Genomic DNA, 21,530 nt, shown 5'->3' with positions numbered 1-21,530 from the left:
GAAGTCGACCTGCGGCGAGGTGCGATCGCCCGGTCTACCCTCCGCGTGGGTACTTAGGTAGGTCGAATTTGGCGAGCAACCCTATCCCACACGGGGGCTGATTGGCTCGATCGCGGTGAGACCGAAAGGTCCACCGTGTGACTGGTTCCCGGCGTTAGTCCGAGAGGGTCACGACTGGATTGTCCGTCCGGTGGGCGACGTGCTGCGATTCGAGTTATGTGGCCATCAGCACGCCGGCGGGCGCGAATACCGCAACAATATATATCCTGGTGTTGGCGCAGTGGTTAGGGCAGCGGCTTGGGATCCAAAAGGTCCTGAGTTCAAGTCCCGTTGGGCCACTGAATTAATACACCAGGGGGTTGACTCAGCCTGTCATCCTTCCGAGGTCGGCGAAACGAGTACCAGTATACTGGGCCGGTGTATACCCCGGTCAAAATAGGTGTACCATATCCCTGTGTCGTAAGAGGCGACCAGGGTTACGTCAGGAAGGGCATGCGGTGTAAAACATGTGCCAAATCACTATGCGGATCATATGGATGATCCGCTGTGGCTACCCCTAACGGGAGCAGCCGAAAGAAGAAGAAGAAGAGGAGGAGATATATATATATATATATATATATATATATATATATATATATATATATATATATATATATATATATATATATATATATATATATATATATATATATATATATATATATATATATATATATATCAGAGAATGAACATGCTGGTCATTTCCTACAGTGGCACAGGAAATTCGTGGCAGCTATCTTGGAGTGTGGAATTGCTACTGTGATGTCATCAATTGAGCAAGTCTTGTGCTGAAGATCTGAGCTGTTTTCCTGCAAAAACATCCAATATGAGGGATCATGGCATAAACGTAACCCCAAACTGGCGTTGTGTACCACCCTTGATATCAGATGGATAACCCATGGAATGTTTGTGACGCATTTCACTCGATATTGTTCGTGAAGTACATCTGCATGAATACGGAATGTTCAACCCATGAGTCGTGCGAAATGAATCGTGTCCAAGTCACATACCCACTCATGGCCCATCGGATATCAACAGAGTACTTACGTTCTCTAAAGTTCGTTCTCTCGTTCTCTCGTTCTCTCGTTCTCTCGTTCTCTCGTTCTCTCGTTCTCTCGTTCTCTCGTTCTCTCGTTCTCTCGTTCTCTCGTTCTCTCTCTCGTTCTCTCGTTCTCTCGTTCTCTCGTTCTCTCGTTCTCTCGTTCTCTCGTTCTCTCTCTCTCTCTCTCTCTCTCTCTCTCTCTCTCTCTCTCTCTCTCTCTCTCTCTCTCTCTCTCTCTCTCTCTCTCTCTCTCTCTCTCTCTCTATATATATATATATATATATATATATATATATATATATATATATATATATGTATTCATCGAGAAAGCCATCAAACATGTAATTAAAAAAAAAAATTCGGATCCCGATCCGGAATGAGATCTTCACTAAAATGTAATCATTTCATCCAAGTCACATACCCAAGCTCTCCACCAAGTTTCGTCGGAATCCGTCACAAACTTTTTGAGATATTTTCTTCACAAATGAACAGACTAACAAGAAAGATTTCATGTTTAGCATGATACTTGTGAAATCCATAAAACAAATTCGACCTTACAAATAATTGTTAGGTCAATTGAATGACCAAATTCGTAAATCCTCTTCAAATTTCAAGTCGATCAGATGAAATTTGACAATTTTGGAAATTTGGCCTCTGCCAACTTTTTGTCCTATGTTGACCTTTTGGTCGATGTTGACCTCAAAAAGAATCGGTGGTTTAATTCAGTGACCTGAAATATAAATCCTCTTCAAATTTAACGTCACAGATGAAAATTGAGGATTTTAGAAATTCGGCCTGTGTTGACCTTTTGGCCTATGTTGACCTGAAAAATAAGTGGTTCTTTAATTTAATCAACAAACATGCAACTACTCTTCAAATTTCAAGTCAATTGGATGAAAATTGACGATTAAATAAATTTGGCCCATGTTGACTTTTTGACCTCAAAAACAACGGGGTTCTTGCTTATGACACATTCTACCATGTGGTGAAGTTTTATGAAGATTGGTTTAAAATTGTGACCTGTAGGCGATTGACAAACAAACAAAGACAGACAGACAGGGGTGAAAACATAACCTCCATCGACCTTCAATGGCAGAGGTAATAATGGAGTTGAGGGGAAAAACGCTGAAATTTTAACAGACCGATGGACATTGCCACCCATTTTGTAATGGCTCTTTTGACCTTACCATATATTGTTACTGGGTTTATCAGAACCAGGGCCTGGGTTTATCAAAAGGGAGCTTCTTGGACGTTTACCCAACCTCCAGTCCTGGGGCCGCAGGCCATAGATAACTCTGCAGTCCAACAGGGTGCTATGCAACCCCGGCCTCCAAATAGAACAGCTGCACTGAGCAGTGTTTTGCTTTGCGGTTATTCCTTACCTTACTGTTGCCATGTCAACCCAACTAGTCATACTCGCTCAAACACCGACAATACCACCTGTGGACATCAAGAGCCAGCATGGGGCAAACAACCTGGCAGACCCCCCACCCCCTGACCACTCCCACCATTTCTCTCTCTTTTGTAACTTTTAAAATAACTTTCCTTCATGAAGATCCTAAATTAGAACAAGAAGAAGCTCATAAACAAAGCAAAATCACAGCAGCAGCTTTTTCATGTCACAGTAGGTGTTGAAAATAAATAAATTAAGTATTAACAAATATATTATTTAAGTTGAAGTTCCTGTCTCTCATTTCATCGGCGACTGCTTTCGGTGCTGCTTTTGCTTTTATAGCCTGGGCTCGAATCCCGACCCAGTAATCCCGATTGGTGTTTTACAGACTGCGTTATTCATCAATGTGGGTGCCCCATCCCTCGGATGGATATTAAGCCGCTGTCACACCTTGACGATTTAGCCAGCATATGCCGACGTATGAAAAATTTGTCTAAAACGCTGGCACATGTCGAATACGTTATGGGTAAGTTTTGTATACGTTAAGAGCACGCTGAAGCACGCTGGCATACGTCGTAGTACGCCGAGCTCGTCGACAAATTTTAACATGCTCAAAAATTTTCGACGTATGCCAGCGTATGACTCACACGTTCTGCATACGCTGGCCATAAGTTGTAGGCACGTTACGCGATCGTTGACACATGTCGACACACATTACTTGTAAGTTACTCATAAGTCGAAACACGTCGAGGTAATGGTTAGCGTCAGTGTTCCAGACTCCATGGTTTTTTTTCTTCTTTTTTTCAGCATGACAGTGATGTTGACACTTCGATTTCTAGTGCGGTTATAATATAATATAATTAATAGGCTGCCGCTCAACGATTTAAATCATAACCGCACTAGAAATGGAAGTGTCAACATCACCGTCATACTGAAGAAAAAAAAAATAACCATGGAGTCTGGAACACTGACGGGTTCCTCCTGTGAACCCCATTTTTATATACCAATTCCCCTAAACGCTGCCAATACGCCATTATACGGTAGCTGTAAGTTCGAAACACGTTCAGTCTGTTCTGTGGTCGTCCGGAAGACGTCAAATACATCTACATACATCAATATGCGTTGGAGATACGTTACTCATAGGTTCAAAACACGTTACTCATAGGTTAGAAATAAGTTTCGGGTATGCCAAACATTACCTCGACGTGTTTCGACTTATGAGTAACTTACAAGTAACCTGTGTTGACGTGTGTCAACGATCGCATAACGTGCCTACAACTTATGGCCAGTGTATGCGGAATGTGTGCATCATACGCTGGCAGACGTCGAAAATATTTTGAGTATGCTTAATCACTGACAAGATGTCTTGTCTTTACTCCCTGTAAAGATATATATATATATATTTATATATGTGTACATATATATATATATATATATATATATATATATATATATATATATATATACATATATATGTGTACACACACACACATGTAGATATAGGCATAGAAATAAAATATATATTAACACCTCCCATGCACCTTTAGCCAAAACTGCTGCATAAACCAGCCAAGAAGGCCGACACAAGGTAAGCGCTATGCTTTATTAAACCTTTCGCAGAGTTCCTCCACAGCTATAAAGATATTCACAAATAGTATACACATGATATTCCCAATGCTACACACCCCCTCAGCTGCCAGACAGGTTTCATCGCTTTTTGGTGAATCATCAGTGACAGCACAGACAGCAATCCAAACCAGTGAGGCTTGCAATCCCAATGCTACATGCCTCCTCAGCTCCCAGACCAGTTTAATTGCTTATTGGCGAATCAATGCAGTCTGCGTTATCGCTGATGATTCACCCATAAGTGATGAAACCGGTCTGGAAGCTGAGGGGGTGTGTAGCATTGGGATTCTCATGTGCGTACGACGTGAAAACTTCTTTATAGTTGTGGAGGAACTCTGGGAAGGGGTCGAAACAGCAAAGTGCGTACCTTGTGTAGGCCGTCTTGGGTTGCTTTATGCAGCTTCTTTGGCGAGAGGAGTGTGGAAGGTGTCAATTATTTATATAATCCTAGCCACCTGGGTTTATTTGATGAGGTGAGAGCTGATTGGCTATTCCCTCCATTCACAGGTGAGAAATGTAGGTGGGTCTTTATTTATTTATATATTGATTGATTTTGACATTTGCACGTGCTTGGGAGCCTTATTGGAATGCATTGTTCTCTGCGCTACTGCTGATGATTCACCAATAAGTGATGAAACTGGTCCGGTATGTGAGGGGTGTGTAGCATTGGGATTCTCATGTGTGTACTATGTGTGAACTTCTTTATAGTTGTGGAGGAACTCTGGGAAGGGTTTGAAACAGCAAAACGCTTACCATGTGTAGGTCTTCCTGGGTTGCTTTATACAGCTTCTTCGGCTGGAGGAGTGTGGGAGGTGTCAATTATATAAATATATATATATATATATACCTTCGTGCCCCCTTATGTTAGAGCAGGAATTTGGAATTGGCCACGGTGTTGGTCACATCCTCTTCGCGAAGGACACCATGTGATTTTTAACATCCATCAACTAATGCCAGCAGATTGTATGCACAATTTAACATCGATCTGAATTCTGACTGCTGGCACACACATTGATGAATCACTTGTGAAACACTCGGGTGACAGTTGGGCAGGGGAGAAAGGTTCCCATGCACCCCCTCTGGAATTTAATGCCACTCGGTTTTTTTAACTGCCAAGGGTGTCCAATAACATATTTTACATGTTACCAAGAAATTAAAGTGACTCGAAAGGCCCATTCGGTGGCCATCTTGGATTTTGGTGTGAGTGACAACTAATATTTCAAAAATCATAACTTTTGAACCAGATGTCAAAGAAACATAAATGATACCACTTTTGCAGTTAATTCTGGTGTGGTAAGTCATTTAGGCCTCAGTCACATTTGCTCTACGTCGTGGATACGGTGGCCGTACGCTCTCTGAATTGACAGAAACGTGCAGCTGCCACACAGTTTCTGAGGTGGCCTCAGAGTGGCCCTACGCCGTTTGGCTATATTTTACAGGCCGTAAGGTCGCCGTGGAATTATAACACGAAGTTATAACTTTTTTCATTTCTACGTTCGCCGTAGCAATTCGACAAGCCGAAACAAAAGAACTGGTAAAAATAAAAATAAAAAAACCTACTCGTTACCGTCCGTCTGGTCGCACGTTCGCCTTAGGGCCCCCCTGCAGTCCCCCTGCGGTCGCCTTGCGGGCACCTTGCGTCTGCCTTGAAAATTCTATGGCCGCCGCAAGTATGCCCTAAGGTCACCGTGCAACATCAAATCAAAGACCGTACGGCACCCCCACGTTTTCGGTCTCCACAATTTATAAACACCCCGTGCGGCTCCCCGAAAAATAAAAACATATGTGACTGCTACATTGTGTGACCGTGGACATACTGCGGCCGCCCAATAATTGCTAGTGGCCGTAGATGTTGCAGACGGCCGCCATGGCAAATGTGACTTAGGCCTTAGAAACGTCATTTTAACATTTAGAGGCCATTTTCAAAATAAAAAAACGAGTAAAACCTTCAAAATTTGACAATTTTATGATTTTTCAAGTATGTATTGAATTACATCACTTGTGTCACTGATGTAAAATTAATATCGATATTGCTGATGATTACTTAATGTAAATTTTGTTCAAGGTCAAAATAAATGAAAATAAACAAACACTGAAATATCAAATTATTAAGCTGTTTCAAACTATGTTTCAACAATATTAACTAGAACTTATTCGTCGTCGTCGTCGTCGTCGTCATCTGTCATTTTCACAGTTAAGATAGGTTAACAATTCCTCAAAGTCAATCACTCTATCCTCTTCATCTTTGTCCTCATCCTCTTCTTCTTCATCACCTCTGGACAGAATGCTCACAAGACTATGTGGGAAGACCTCTCCATCCGATCCGATCAGAGAGGCTCGAGATGATCATCATCTCCTTCAACCCATCCATTACTGGTAGTTGATGGAACATCAAAGATTAGGACATGGGACCGCTTCCATTTGGCCACACGATAGCTCACTCTTCGGATATTTGGATATGGATACTTCTTTGGTTCTGCAATGCGGTCCTTAAAGTCGAGCAGTGAACTCGGATTCATCTGCTTGCTTTGGTGATACAAAGATCACCCTCTGGGGACTTGCAACGCAACTGGCCGGTCAGACTTCAACCTGTGCACACTCAACCGGGCAATGCTGCTTCAAACATGTCCACAACCGACTATGACATAAATTTGTATCTTAATGAAACTTTATTATGAACCGGGTTCCTGAGATAAGTTGCCGACTTGAAAGTCGTAAGTTGATTCAAAACTGCATTGAAACCTCTCACGTGCATGTTACTTTGTGGAGTTTTAAAATTATTGAGTGGTTCTTTTAAAGTCATTGTTATGGGATGCTGTTAAATGGTATTAGTGTTTGCAAGGTAGACAGTAGGAAATAACAAATTACTTATTAAATATCCTGTTTTGTAGTGTACATTGGTTTCACCTGTGAAACAAAAGACGGGACATATTGTCCATAAAGCTTTTTTGCCATGCTGCCCCTCCAGGTAACTGGTACACTCATGTTGGTGCTCGGTGAAAGTGCGAAACAGATATTGGGGGCTTGTCGAGATACGAACCCATAATAGAAATTAGGGGCTCGTCCACACAGAACCCATAAGACTCGGCTCGTGATAGATATCTAGTGGTCGCCGTCGAAGATAGATGTTGCATCTTGAGGAAATTAACTGTATCCCGACTTAGACTTGTTTTTTATCGTGTCAAAAAAAAAACATCTGACTGCTACTCGGTGCCCACATGAGATCCACAGCCCACTTCCTATTCCCTGAAAGGCTCTGTAACAGTCTCTTTGGATGAAAAAGATGATCCATCCCCTGCACCAGCTCTTCCTCCAACTCTGCCTCTCATACCATCCATCTTGTCTACCCCTGCTGAGAAGCCTGCCTCGTCGACACGCCCTTGCCGATGCCAACCCACCCTCTTGAAGTGCAACAGCATTCATTTAAGTTGTTTCTGGTGCATATGCTGATGGCCACAACAGTCGATCTCCCTCCTTACGTGGATCAGAGCATCTGTGATCCCTTCCCAAGCATCTGAGGATCGTTTTGGATGAAATGTTTTGTGTGTTTGCAGTGGGGCAGAATAATCCCCAAGTGCCAGAGAACAGTCTATTAGAGGAGGGCACCTCTTTGTTACCTTGCTTTCACATTTTTACCTCCACCACTGAAAGTGGACATAGGTTATGATTTTACCTCTGTCAGTCTGTCTGTCTGTCTGTTTGTCTGTGAGCAGGATATCTCAAAAAATTGTGGATGGATTTGGACGAAATTTAGTGGACATGTTGGATGTGTTATAAGGACAAAGGGATGAGGATTTGATGAAGATCCAGATCTGGATACTAGAATTATTAAGTGATTCTTCATCATTGAAAGATAATGCCAAAAATGATATATAACACGCTATCTCAAAAGGTTATGGACGGATTAGACTGAAACTTGGTGGACAGGTTGGGTGTTTAGGCCGAAGTCACATTTGCTCTACGGCGAGGATACGGCGGCCATACGCCCTCTGAATTGACAGAAACGTGCGGTGGCCGCAGAGTTTCTGAGGTGGCCTCAGGATGGCCCTACGTAGTTTGGATATATTTTACAGGCCGTAAGGTCGCCATGGAATTATAACGCGGAGTTACAACTTTTTTCATTTCTACGTTCGCCATAGCAATTCGACAAGCCGAAACAAAAGAACTGGTAAAAAAATTTTAAATAAAGAACCCACTCGTTACTGCCCGTCTGGCCACACGTTCGCCTTAGGGCCCCCCTGCGGCCCCCCTGCGGTCGCCTTGCGGGCAACTTGCGTCTGCCTTGAAAATTCTATGGCCACCGCAGGAACGCCCTAAGGTCACCGTGCGACATCAAATCAAAGACCGCACGGCACCCCCACGTTTTCGGTCTCCACAATTTATAAATACACCGTGCGGCTCCCCGAAAAATAAAAACATATGTGATTGCTACATTGTGTGACCGTGGAAATACTGCAGCCGCCCTATAATTGATAGTGGCCGTAGATTTTGGAGACCCCACGGCTGCCGTGGCGAATGTGACTTAGGCCTTAACAATGACAAATTAATTCGATTTTGGTGAAGATCTGAATCCAGATACGACAATTTAAATTTTTTTTGAGGTGATTCTTCATTGTTGAGAGATGGGGCCAAAAACGATTGACAGCATGATATTTCAAAAAGTTGTGGACACGTTATGGCAAAACGAGGTGGATGAGTTGGTTAGGTGACAAGACCAAGCCGACTAGATGTTGGTTCAGGTCCGGATCCAGATCCACCATATCAGTGCGATACAAAATGTAAACTGTTCAGCCTGGCGGAGGTATGCGCTCTACTGAGTACCATTCGAGTTTACACCTGTGATCATGCCTGGAGCTTGGAGTCAGTTATTAATCCAATATCCAGATTTCGGTCGAATGGACTCTTGTTACCAATAACATTAACTTTGACATTTCCATTGTGCATATATGAAAAGTTTAACTTGTAATTGAAGTTTCACTCCTGTTTAATGACCTTTTACTCTTAATAGTATTATGTTGACCTGCATTTCACATTTTTCTCGTTTATGCCCTCAACTTAAAGGACTCATGATTTTCAAAAACAAAAAAGGGGGTGGTGGCGGGGGGGGGGGGAAGTAGTCATGTCAGAATTGATATATGCCTGTTGTGAGAGAAGTGGTGTGTCCCTACAATGCTTGAGTGGCATGTGCAGTTCCAGGCTGTCGGTTGTTTTGTTGTGTTCTGGTCTCACGTTGACCGATTAACACAGCTCCATTTTCTCACAAAATGACGTCTTGTTTTTGGTTCAATTTGGCTCTACGCTTTGGTGGTTAACTTCCTAAACTGGCACCTTGTAAATGCTCGGTTAGTTTACATGTGGGACTTGGTGGTGTCTATAAGGCCAACTTTGCTTGTGTACGATTTATGCCTTTTGCTGATGCATTCACCACTCTGTTTTGACAGCTATGATAAGGCCTCCTGTTCCCCCACAGTTACCATCTCTCATTACACCTTCATTTTCCCTCATTCCCTTACTCATTCCCTCCCTCCATCTTTCTTCACTCCCTTCCAGGGCAATGAAAGCTGACAGCGTGTGAGTATTTTTCAGTCATGTGTGTGTGTCAAGTCGCACACGTTGACTAAACGCACACACCACCCTTCCCACTCTCAATTTCCATTTTGTTTTCCATTATCAGCATGACCAGAAGTGTTTCCGGCTATATCTACAGAGGCATCTCTGCATCATATTAATCAATAACGTTGAGAATTTGTCGAGTGGTTTGGCACTTAAACCTTTTTTTTTAATCAAAGTATTTCTATAAACAGGTATCATATTTGCATGTTTTTATTTTAGTGAGCTCTCCTGAAACCTTACCTTTCAAATATGTGGTGCCTTGCTGTACAGTGTACATATCGTTTGTGGGCAATAGGGAGTCCAAACAAAACCCTTTATTTTCTATTGAAACAATAGTTCGCGAATTCCGAATTATTTCCCCAATGAGGTTGTTTATCGACGTCGGCAATTTGTGTGCCACCACCATATTTGAGCATGAAAATGAAAGAAAGAAAAGAACATAAATTCCTGATCAGATGAGTTATTGTGCTTTGTGTGCTTTCATGGGCAAACAATCGGGGTCAAAGCTTGTCCTCCCGAAACTTGGGTATATCAATACGCTGGACACTTTGTTGGGAGCCACATTGTAACAATACAGGTTATAGCCAACACAAACCCATATTAATTGCTGAATACAGCATGGTCCAGAAGCGAGACAAGCTTTCCAACCATTATATATCCAGATTTAGTGAATTATCTTGGATTTACTGAAAGTATTTACACCCTGGAAGACGTGAAGGCATGGAAAAGTTTGGATGCCAACAACTAGTTAAAGTGTGGTTGGATCAGTGATGTGGCTCTTTTTTGAAGAATGGCTACCACGTTGTATGAGCAAAGTTAGGCTGAAAATAAATCAATGACACACATTCATATTGGCAGAGCAGATAAGCATGATGTTACATAGCGTGCCTTCAGAAAGTATTCACACCCCTCGACTTTTATCACTTTTTGTTGTGCAGCAGCTTGAATTTAAAATGGATTAAAGTTTAAAAAAAAAAAAATTGGTCACCGATCGACACAAAATTCCCCCATAATGAATGGGAAAACACATTTTTAGAATTTTTTTTACAAATCAATTAAAAACTGAAAAGCTGAAATATCTTGCATCAATAAGAATTCGACCCTGAGTCAATACTTTGTTGAAGTGCCCATGGCACTGATTACAGCTTCGAGACTTCTTGGGTATGTCTGTGTCGGCTTTGCACATCTGAATTTTGGAATTTTCTCACATTCTTCCTTTCAGATTTGCTGAGGCTCTGTGAAGTGGGATGGGAAGTGTCGGTGAACAGCAATCTTCAAGTCTATCCACACATTCTCAATGGGATTCAAGTCTGGGCTTTGGCTGGGCCACTCCAGGACTCTCATGTTCTTGTTCTGAAGCCATTCCAGTGTTGCTTTGGCTGTAAATTTGGGGTCATTGTCCTGTTGGAATGTAAATCTTCACCACAGTCTCATGTCTTTTGCTCTCTGATGCAGGTCCTCTTCAAGGATTTGCCTGTATTTGGCTCCATTAATTGTTCCCTGTATCCTTACAAGACTCCCAGTCCCTGCTGCTGAAAAGCATCTCCATAGCATGATGCTGCCACCACCATGCTTCATGGTAGGGATGGTATTCGATTGGTGATGAGCTGGACTCAGTTTCCACTGGATGTAGCACTTTGCGTTCAGGTCAAATAGTTCAATATTCTTCTAACCATACCACAGAATGTTTTACCGCATGCTCTCAGTCTTTCACGTGCCTTTTTTGCAAACTCCAGGCATGCTGTTATGAGCCTTTTTCTCAGGAGTGGCTTCTGTCTGGCCATTCTCCCATAAAGCCTAGATTTGTGAAGTGCTGCAGAGATTGTCCTTCCGGAAGGTTCTCCAATCTCAGCAAGAAACTCTGTAGTTGTCAGGGTGGTCATTAATTAGGTTCTTGATCACCTCCCTGACCAAGGTTCTTCTTGCCCAGTTGCTCAGTTTGGTTGGATGGCCACTCTAAGAAGAGTCTTGTTAGTTCTATATGCTTTCCATTTCCTAATGATGAAGCTCACTGTGCTCTTGGGAACTTTCAACACTCTATAAATTGTTTTATACCCTTCCCCAGATCTATGCCTTCTCACAATTCTATCTCGGAACTGTACGGACAGTACCTTGGACTTCATGGTGGAGTTTCTTCTCTGACATGCACTATCAACTGTGGGACCTTATATAGAAATGTGTGTTTCTTTCTAAATCATGTCCAGTCAATTTAATTGACCACAGGTGATCTCCAATCAAGTTGTAGAGACATTTCAAGGATGATCAAAGGAAATTGGATGCACCTGAGCTCAATTTGGAGTGTCATAGCAAAGGGGTTGAATACTTATTGATGCAAAATGTTTCAGCTTTTTATTTTTAACTCATTTATAAAAATTTCTGAAAATATGTTTTTCACTTTGCCATGATGAGGTATTTTGTGTTGATCAGTGACAAAAAATTTAAGTTTGATCCATTTTAAATTCATACTGTAACAACAAAATGTGACAAAAGTCGAGGGGTGTGAATATTTTGTGAAGGAACTGTATATGTTAACGTCATGCTTTATTTGCTCTGCAATCGAGTTCAATACTCTCGGATTTTTATCTGTTCTCAAAGCCTTATCTTCTTTCACAAATTCCAAGAAAGACACTAACTAACGTGAAAGACACCAACTAAACCACAAATGCTGGTAAATGGAACACCCAGTTTAATGTGCATCTGAAGGGACGGCACACACTTTGATGAATCACTGTTTGTGAAACACCAGTATGACAGTTTATAGCTGAGTTAAGATTTGAACCCAGGCTAGAAAGCTTGGAGGCAAGTGTGCATACCTCGAGGCCATTTGGCCAGACCTTACCACATGGTTTTCAATTAAATAAAATTCTTAATTTCTTAAAATAAATAGTTTTGTCGAAAAACGGTGGTTCGAGACTAAAATGATCTGGCTTTTTCTTGAAAGGGGATTCTGAATTGTGAGATTAAGTGGATGTGAGTGTTAATCTTTTTTTATCATGGTAAAATGTGCGTATTTCGTTTATCACTCATTTTGTGGGACTGAAATGGTTAGTGTCATGTTAAAAATTGATATGACGGTAGATCTGGAAATTAAGTCACGACCAACACGTTTGCAGGGCTCCGGTAACTCATTGCCACTATACCATTTCATATTGTAATATATAATGGAGCTAATTATGACAAAAACTTCAAAATTGATCACTTGGCGTTTTACATCACAAAAACTTTACAGTGTTGTCCAACAAGGCAAAATATGGTTTCAGTAAATGTCCCAAAAATAATTTTCAGGTGTACAATGTGTTCCAGAAGAAGGTATCACTTTGTGGAAATATCACCACTTTAAATTGCTCAACGAAGGTGGACTGATGCTCGGTTCTGTAACTACTGGAAGCGTGCCATACATATCACAAGATTGTCATTACTATGCTAATTAGTTGTAGAAATATGAAACAGTCTTTTAATTTCTATAACTATATTGGGTGGGAAGGGAGAAGGTCAAAGTTTCATAAGTAGTATGCACAGGGCCCATACTTCCACCGACAGCTCGGCACTATAAAACTGTCTGAGTGTTGTCATCATATTAACATCACTACTGATTGTCTATGGTGTGCTGAGTGGGAAAGGATGAGAGTGAAGCTGTGCCCATCTCCACACATCAATTCTTTCAGCAACAATACTTCTGACCACGTGAATATATTAAAGGAATAATCAAAGCACAGAAATGGCCTCATGATTTGATATTTCCAGTAACCTTTGCAAACATGGTGCACTTGCAAACAAGACAATTCTTAAGCTAACGTTTCCCTACTTATACATCGAGATGGCTATCGACTCTCACACGGACCATGTTACTCTATACATTCCTATGTGCTTTATGGTGATATCAAAGCCCCCTCCTCCCCCCCCTCCCCCACCACAAACATCACAATATTATAATTGACTCCATGTATCGACCACCAAGTAGTGACCTAAACTACTATATTGATAACCTTAATCAAGCCATTAAGAATCTGTGTCACTAAACCCATGTAGAAATGTATGGATTGCTGGAGACATGAATTTACCCAACATCAACTGGAAAATGGAGCAGATTATAATCTTTCACCAATATTGGCAGAACTTCAGTGACTCCTACCTGCAAACTTTGGCCAGGCTTAGAACTTGAACATATTGTGAACTTTCCCATGAGGAGAGATAACATCTTGGACGTTGTCACAACTAACCGCCCTTCCCTGGTCAAACAATGCGTCGGCATGCCTGGCATTAGTGATCGTGATGTTGTGTTCTTTGAGATGAGTGCCCGAGCGTACAGACAGAAACCACCTCACCATCAAATTCTTCTTTGGAAGCAAGCCAACCTAGTGAACATTTGGTATGATGCCAAAGTATGGGCAGATCAATTTGTTGAGCATGAATTTATTTTAACACCAGTGGAGGTTCTGGCTACTGAAACGCAGGAGGCACTGGAAAACATCGTTGAAGACAACGTACCCTCCAAAACCAGCTCATCTAGATTTGGCCAATGTTGGTTCATATCAACTGAACACATGTGCTGTAAGAAAACCAACGCCTACAAGAGGGCTAGGCACCACAACAGAGATAGAGTCTGGTGTCATTACCACAACATCAAGAAGGAAGCACAGATCTATCACCAGACCTATTATAAATACCTGTCTGACATCATCATTAGTGACTCAGATAGCAATAAGAAGTTGGGAGCGTTGGTGATATCTAAACGCTGTGATGAAATGGGAGTTGCGCCGCTGAAGGAGGGAAATATTCGTCACTGCGATCCCAAGCATAAAGCTAACATCGTGAACAAGCAGTTCTCTTCAGTATATAGTGATGACTGATTCATCATTACCTGATATAGGCCCCAGGCTTCATCCAACTTTGGATGACATCACTGTTGGCTGTGAAGGAGCAACCAAGCTTCTCAAAAACCTTAAACCACACAAAGCAGCTGTGCCTGATGGTATCTCTGCGAAACTGCTGAAGAAGTCTCACCTGCAGTCACCTTACTCTTCCAGGCATCCCTGAATCAGGACAGTGTACCATATTTTTGAAGAAAGAAACCATCGTTCCTATTTTCAAGAAAGGTTGCCAATCATCTGCTTCAAATGATCGGCCTGCCTCACTTACATCAGTCCTTTGAAAGCTGTGTGAGCTTGTTGTGCATTGTGCCATCATACATCATCTCATCGACCATCAGATACTAACTCACAAGATTCATTCAAAAAGCACAGCATGGCTTTAGGAAATGTAGATTTTGCGATACGCAATTGATCCTCACCATAGATGACCTTGCTAAAGGACGAGAAGAGAAAGGACAAATAGACCTCATCTTGCTGGACTTCGTGAAAGCCTTCGACAAGGTGTCACAATGAAGGATTCTGTTGAAGGCGGAGTTCTATGGAATTCGAGGCTGCACTTTAGAGTGGATAAAAAAAACTTCCTCCATGACCGCACCCAGCAAGTCTTGATTGACAGCCAACTTAGCTCTGAAGCACAAGTAACATCTGGAGTTCCTCGGGGTAGTGTGCTTGGCCCGCTTCTTTTCCTGATCTTTATTAACGATCTACCAGACAGCATTTCAAGCTCCACACCACGTCTCTTCACAGAAGAGTGTGTGCTCTACCGGCATATTACATCTGCCCAGGACTGCACTCGTCTCCAGATGGATCTTGACATGTTACAGGACTGAGAAAGGAAGTGGTTGATGGAGTTTCATCCATCTAAATGCCAGGTCATTCACATCACCAACAAGCAGAAGCTCATCCTCCAATCTTAAAACATTCATGACCACACCCTTGAAGAGATTAACTCAACCAAATACCTTGGTGTACACATAGATTAAAAGCCGAATTTCAACATCCATGTGAATGCAACTGTCAAGAAAGCTAACTCCACCAATGCCTTTCTGAGTCGAAACTTCAGCTGATGCAACCATAGAATTAAGAAGACCACATTCACAACTTACGTCTGACCAATCGTGGAATATGCTGCAACAGCATGAGATCCTATGCCTGGTGTTGGCTTAATGGTCAGGTTGGTTGGCTTGCGATCCCAGGATCCTCCTTGGCTGTTGAATTAATACCAGGTTGGGTTGACTCTACTTGTCATCCTTTCCGAGGTTGGCAAAATGGGTGCCAGCTTGTTGGTATCCTGTGTCGGAGTGGCGACTTGTCCAGGATTGTGCTTAATAGCCAAGGAGACTGCTAAAGCAGCACCAACACTCTGCACAGAGTATGGTCCCAATGGATGGATGGATGGGATCCTCACACTTGGCAGAACATCAACAAGCTCGAGATGGTCGAGCATAGATGTGCATGGTATGCCACTGGTCAGTACAGTCATACCAGCAGTGTCATGGCCATGCTTGAAGAACTACAATGGCCCACCTTGGAGAGTATATGACCTGGTGGACGTCAGGGGGAATGCAGCCCTCACTGAAGCATCCTCATGTTCCAGAGGACATGGATCCTGGCTTCATGATACTGAGCTGCATTACACAGGTATATATGTCTCATCCTCCTCCTGCATCTGTAGGGATTGGAATGACCCGGATGAGGACCTTCCCACTTCATCCTCCCTCGACGCCTTCAAAAGCACGTTGCGGTGGCTAACGAGATAAGATTACATCTGGCCTTTATTTTTACTCACACAAGCATAGATTTGTACAATTTGGTTATGTCGGCACTGTTCCATGCCTGCTCACAACCGCAATGCGGCAATCATCATCCTGATGAAGCAGCACTTATATGGAAGGAAGGAAGGTCAACAACTTTATCAACATTCTAAAATCCTCAACTTCCATCCAATTGACTGGAGATTTGAACAGGATTTGCACATCAGGTCACTGAATTCGACCACCAATGATTTTTGAAGTCAACATAGGCCAAAAGGTCAACATAGGCCGAATTTTTTAAATTGTAAATTTTCATCCGATTGACTTGAGATTTGAAGAGGAGTCACATATTTGTTCATTGAATTCAACCATTTCTTTTTGAGTTCGACATAGGCCAAAAGGTCAACATAGTTTAACATAGGCCAAGGGTCAGTGACTTTGGTGAAATTTCTAAAATCCTCAATTTTCATCCGACTGACTTGAAATTTGAATAGGATTTATATTCCAGGTCACTCAATTCAACAATCAGTTATTTTTGAGGTCAACATAGACCAAAAGGTCAACATCGGCCAAAGATCAACAATTTAGGTGAAATTTCTAAAATCCTCAATATTCATCCCATTGACTTGAAATTTGAAGAGGATTTGGATTTCAGATCACTGAATTCAATGAATACGTATTTTTTTTTAGGTCAACGTAAGCCAATAGGTCAACATAGGCCAGTTTCTAAAATTGTCAATTTTCATCCGATTGACTTGAAATTTGAAGATGATTTGCATATTTGGTCAATGAATTCAATCACTAATTATTTTTTAAGATCAGATTTGTTTTATGGATTTCGCAAGTATTGTGTTATACATGACATCTTTCTTGTTTGTGTGTCAATCGCCTTCAGGTGATATTTTTATTCCGATCTTCAGAAAACTTAACCACCTGGTGGAGTTCGTGACAAGCTGGAGGCCTATTGTTTTTGAAGTCAATAGATGAAAAGATCAAAGGTCAAGGTCACATCATCAATTTTCATCCTATTCACTTGATATCTCGATACATATATGAATATATACAGCACGTATATATTCTTCTTCTCATTATTTCCCCTTTATTAGGGATGGGGTCCAGTGGCACCAAGCTTCTGCCCTGCCTTGACCACGATACTCCACCTCCTTCTGTCTTCCGCCATCTCTCTCCACTTATACTGTACTGTATATAAAACCAAAAAACAAGTGGACGGTGAACCCTCATCAAGGTGAAGTCTTGGTAGACCCACGTGAGTATGTCTATTAATTATGTACTGTTTGGACATGAGTTTGACTGAGTACTTCTATTAATTACTTATTATTGGACCTTGACTAAGTCTATTAATTACGTACTATTGGAACATACCTTTTCGAAGTGCAGAACTTTAGAGCCCTTACACTCTTGAGAAACCGATGACCCTTCAGAACCTATTGCCCTATAGACTCTTAAGACCCCTAATACCCATTAGAACCATATAATCCCATTCGACCATTTAGAACCCACCATGTATGGCTCTAAATGGTCCCATTTAGACCATTTAGAACCCAAAGACCCTGACACCACGAAAATCCCGAAAACCCTACAGACCATTTGGATCCATTAGATCTTGGTAATATGAGGATAATTATTTAATCATTGAGCATTGTGACTGACACAAATATCTGAGGGCCCTCTGCAGTAACACTTGAGGGTCACCAGCCGTAATCAAAAGGCACCCCATTGTTAAAACGCCTCAGCACCAAGCTAAGAAGGCACAAAAGAGAATTAATTATATATATATATATATATATATATATATATATATATATATATATATATATATATATATATATATATATATGTATATATATATATATATTTTTTTTTTTTTCAGCTTTTGCTCATCTTGGTTGGTGGCATTGCGAAAAGTCCCACGTGGCAAAGAGAAAGGTCGCACGTGGAAAAGAGGTCCCACGTGGCAAAGAGAAAACGGTGTCTATAACAACAGGTCAGGTCAGGTATGGGAGGATGTGCCAGAACAGCGCGTCGCTGCGTCCACTTTCCGCCGGTACTCCAGGGGCCTCCGTCTGGCCATCCCCCAGGCAGATGCCAGGCCCATCCCCATCTCCTTGAGATGATGGTCAACCTGCTGCAACCATGAGGCACGTGGTCGGCCCACTGGCCTCCTCCACTCATGAGACTCCTTCGCTGAGAGAATCTGGTGAGCAGGATCAGCGTCAGGAAAACGAGCCACATGTCCAGACAGCCGCAACTGACGCTCAAGGACTATGCAGGTAACAAATCTCATCTGAGTCTCTCTCAGTAACCGCTCGTTGGACACACAATCCGACCAGCGATAGCCAAGGATTCTCCGAAGAGCTCTGGTACCAAAGGAATTAAGTCTCCATCTCAGATCCTTGGTCAGAGTCCAAGTCTCGCACCCATAGAGCAAGACTGGAAGTACCAAGGACCTGAAGACTCGGACTTTCGTCCTCCCGCACAGGTACTGGCAGCGCCACACCACATGATCCAGTGAATCCATGACTCCCCAGGCCCGACCCAGACGTCTATTGACTTCTGACTCGCAGCCAGCAGAGACATGAATATCACTGCCAAGGTAAGTGAATCTCTCCACGACCTCAACAACCTCACCACAAACAGACACAGACAGGACAGCAGCATCCAAGATGTCACCGAAAGCCTGGATCTTAGTTTTGACCCAAGAAACCCGTAATCCCAACGGCTCCGACTCCTCATTCAGCACCTCGAGGGCCCTCAAGAGGATGTCTAAAGTCTCCGCAAAGATGACTGCATCATCTGAAAAATCAAGGTCCGAGATCTTGACATTGCCAAACGATGCACCGCAACTTGATCTCTCCGACATCCTCCCTAAAATCCAGTCCATACAAGTGCTGAAAACGGTGGGGGCAAGTACACATCCCTGACGAACTCCAGTAACAACTGGAAATAAGTCAGAGATGGTACCACCACACTTCACAGCACTCTCAGTACCAGAGTAGAGTTCAGACATCAGATCGATCAGTTTTGGTGGCACCCCACGAAGACCAAGAATCCTCCAGAGGACATCCCGATTCACTGAATCGAACGCTTTACAGAGATCAACATAGGCTGCAAGCAGCCCCTGCCGAAACTCTCGTCTGCGTTCGATGAGGACACGAAGTGCAAGGATACGGTCAATCGTTGACCTCTTTGGTGTAAAGCCTGACTGCTCTGGATGCTGGTGCTCAAGCAGATGGTGGCGAACCCTATCAAGAATTATCCGAGCAAAGACCTTGCCCGGCACTGAGAGCAGCGTCACCCCTCAGTAGTTGTTGCAGTCTTGGCGATCACCCTTCCCTTTCCAGAGAGGGACAACAAGGCCCCTCTTCCAGTCAGTTGGGATGATGCCTGTGTTCCAGGCAGAGCACAAAACTGCATGCAACGACACGAGTGCAGCATTTCCACCAGCCTTGAGAAGTTCAGCATGGATGCCACAGATCCCTGGAGCTTTGCCCCGTTTCAACTGGTTCACCGCAGCCCGTGTTTCCACAAGCGAAGGTGGACCACAGTTGATTCGAGGGTCAGCAACAGGGATTGTAACACCCTTGACATCCAACTCGACAGCTGGGGGATCAGCGTGGTACAACCGCTCAAAGTAACCGGCCCAGCGGGCCTTCACTTCAGACTCCTCTGTCAAGAGCTTACCACTCTCTGCTCGAACTGCAGTGCTCCGAGGGATGGGCTTGGATGAACGTAATGCGCGAATTCCCCTGTAAGCGGAACGAGAATCACCTGTCCACAGGTGATGCTCTACCCCCTCACAGATTCCTCGCACATAGGCCTCCTTGTCCACCCTCAGTGCACGTACAGTTTTACGCCTCAGCTCCCTGAACAGCTCAGCTCTGCCATTCAGCCTGGCCCTGCGACTCTGGTCAATGGTATCCAGTGTCCCTTGAGAGACAAAATTCTTCTTTGCCCTGCGGTGAGCTCCAAGGCATCCACTGGCAACATCAAGGACGGTGGTCTTGAAGGCGCTCCACAACTCTTCAGGACCCCCCAAAGCACCCATACCCCCCAAGTGTCCACTCAGCCTGTTCGCAAACTCCTCAGCTACTCTCTCATCCCTGAGCTTGGCAACATCCAGCCTAGGCTGGGATGGTACCATTCTCCAGGATTTAAGGTGCAGCTTTAGAGTTGCTACAACAAGCCTGTGGTCAGTATTGAGGAACTGAGCACTCCGGTAGACCCTGCAGTTCTGGATCATCCTCCAACGACCGTCAATGAGGACATGGTCAATCTCCTTTGCCACACCGCCAGCGTTGGAATACCAAGTCCAGCGATGAGCTTGCGGGCGCTGAAACCATGAACCAGCCACCCTAAGTCCATGACTTCTTGCAAAGTCAAGGAACTTAGTGCCATTCTGGTTCATAGTTCCTGACCCATGGGGACCAACACACACCTCATAACCATCCCTATCAGTTCCAGTCGATGCATTGAAATCCCCCAAGACTAGAAGTGTATCTCGTCTGGGGCACTGATCAACCACAGACTCGAATGTGGCGTAGAATGCATCCTTCACGGTGAGATCACTCGCCTCAGTCGGAGCATAAACAGAGACCAGGGAAATGACACCTAAGGAGTGACGAATCCTTAATCTCATAATACGCTCGTTGACCGGTGTTACCCCAATTATCATTGGGGTCAGCTTATTGGACACAGCTACAGCAACTCCTTGGGTATGGTAACCATCAGAGTGACCAGACCAATAGTAGGTGTAACCACCCACCATTATCTCGCCGCAATCCGGTCTCCGAACCTCAGAGAGTGCTGCAATCCCGATGTCCAAACGCTTGAGCTCAGATGATAACAGAGACAGGTGATCATCCTCTCTTAGGGATAGGACATTCCAGGCACCCACCCGAAGGGACCGCCTCAGGTTAACCCAAGGAGACCGCCGTCTGGTGGACGACACCTCAGCACCACTCCGACACACTCTCCCGCAATCTGACCCAGGGATGTTACCCCGTGGTTTCCCTCCTATCATCAAAGATTGGGGGTCCCGAAGGCTTTGCCCCAATCCCGTCATCCGGTGAGCTGCCCTGCGAAGGGAAGCTGTGCAGGAGGTACTCCCACGGAGTGGGTTTTCAGATTTTTTTGCGTTTTTGCGTTTTGCGGAATGAAGGGTTTTACGGTGG

The 21,530-nt window shown here is 43.4% G+C and overlaps 1 long non-coding RNA gene across 1 annotated transcript in view; it reads left to right on the top strand.

The window, feature by feature from the left end:
* Positions 1 to 17,599, top strand: part of LOC147014505 (uncharacterized) — a 69,024-nt gene extending 51,425 nt beyond the window's left edge. Inside the window, exons 2-4 of the long non-coding RNA XR_015050450.1 lie at positions 9,651 to 9,671; positions 17,234 to 17,336; positions 17,445 to 17,599. This is a non-coding gene — a long non-coding RNA (uncharacterized LOC147014505). The remainder of the gene's footprint in view (positions 1 to 9,650; positions 9,672 to 17,233; positions 17,337 to 17,444) is intronic.
* The last annotated feature ends 3,931 nt before the right edge of the window (positions 17,600 to 21,530 follow it).

The sequence above is a fragment of the Eptatretus burgeri genome, chromosome 13 (genome assembly GCF_056783735.1).
Source record: "Eptatretus burgeri isolate ZD-2024b chromosome 13, Ebu_testis_v1, whole genome shotgun sequence".
Taxonomy (NCBI): Eukaryota; Metazoa; Chordata; class Myxini; order Myxiniformes; family Myxinidae; genus Eptatretus; species Eptatretus burgeri.
This window is presented reverse-complemented; position numbering and strand designations above follow the sequence as displayed.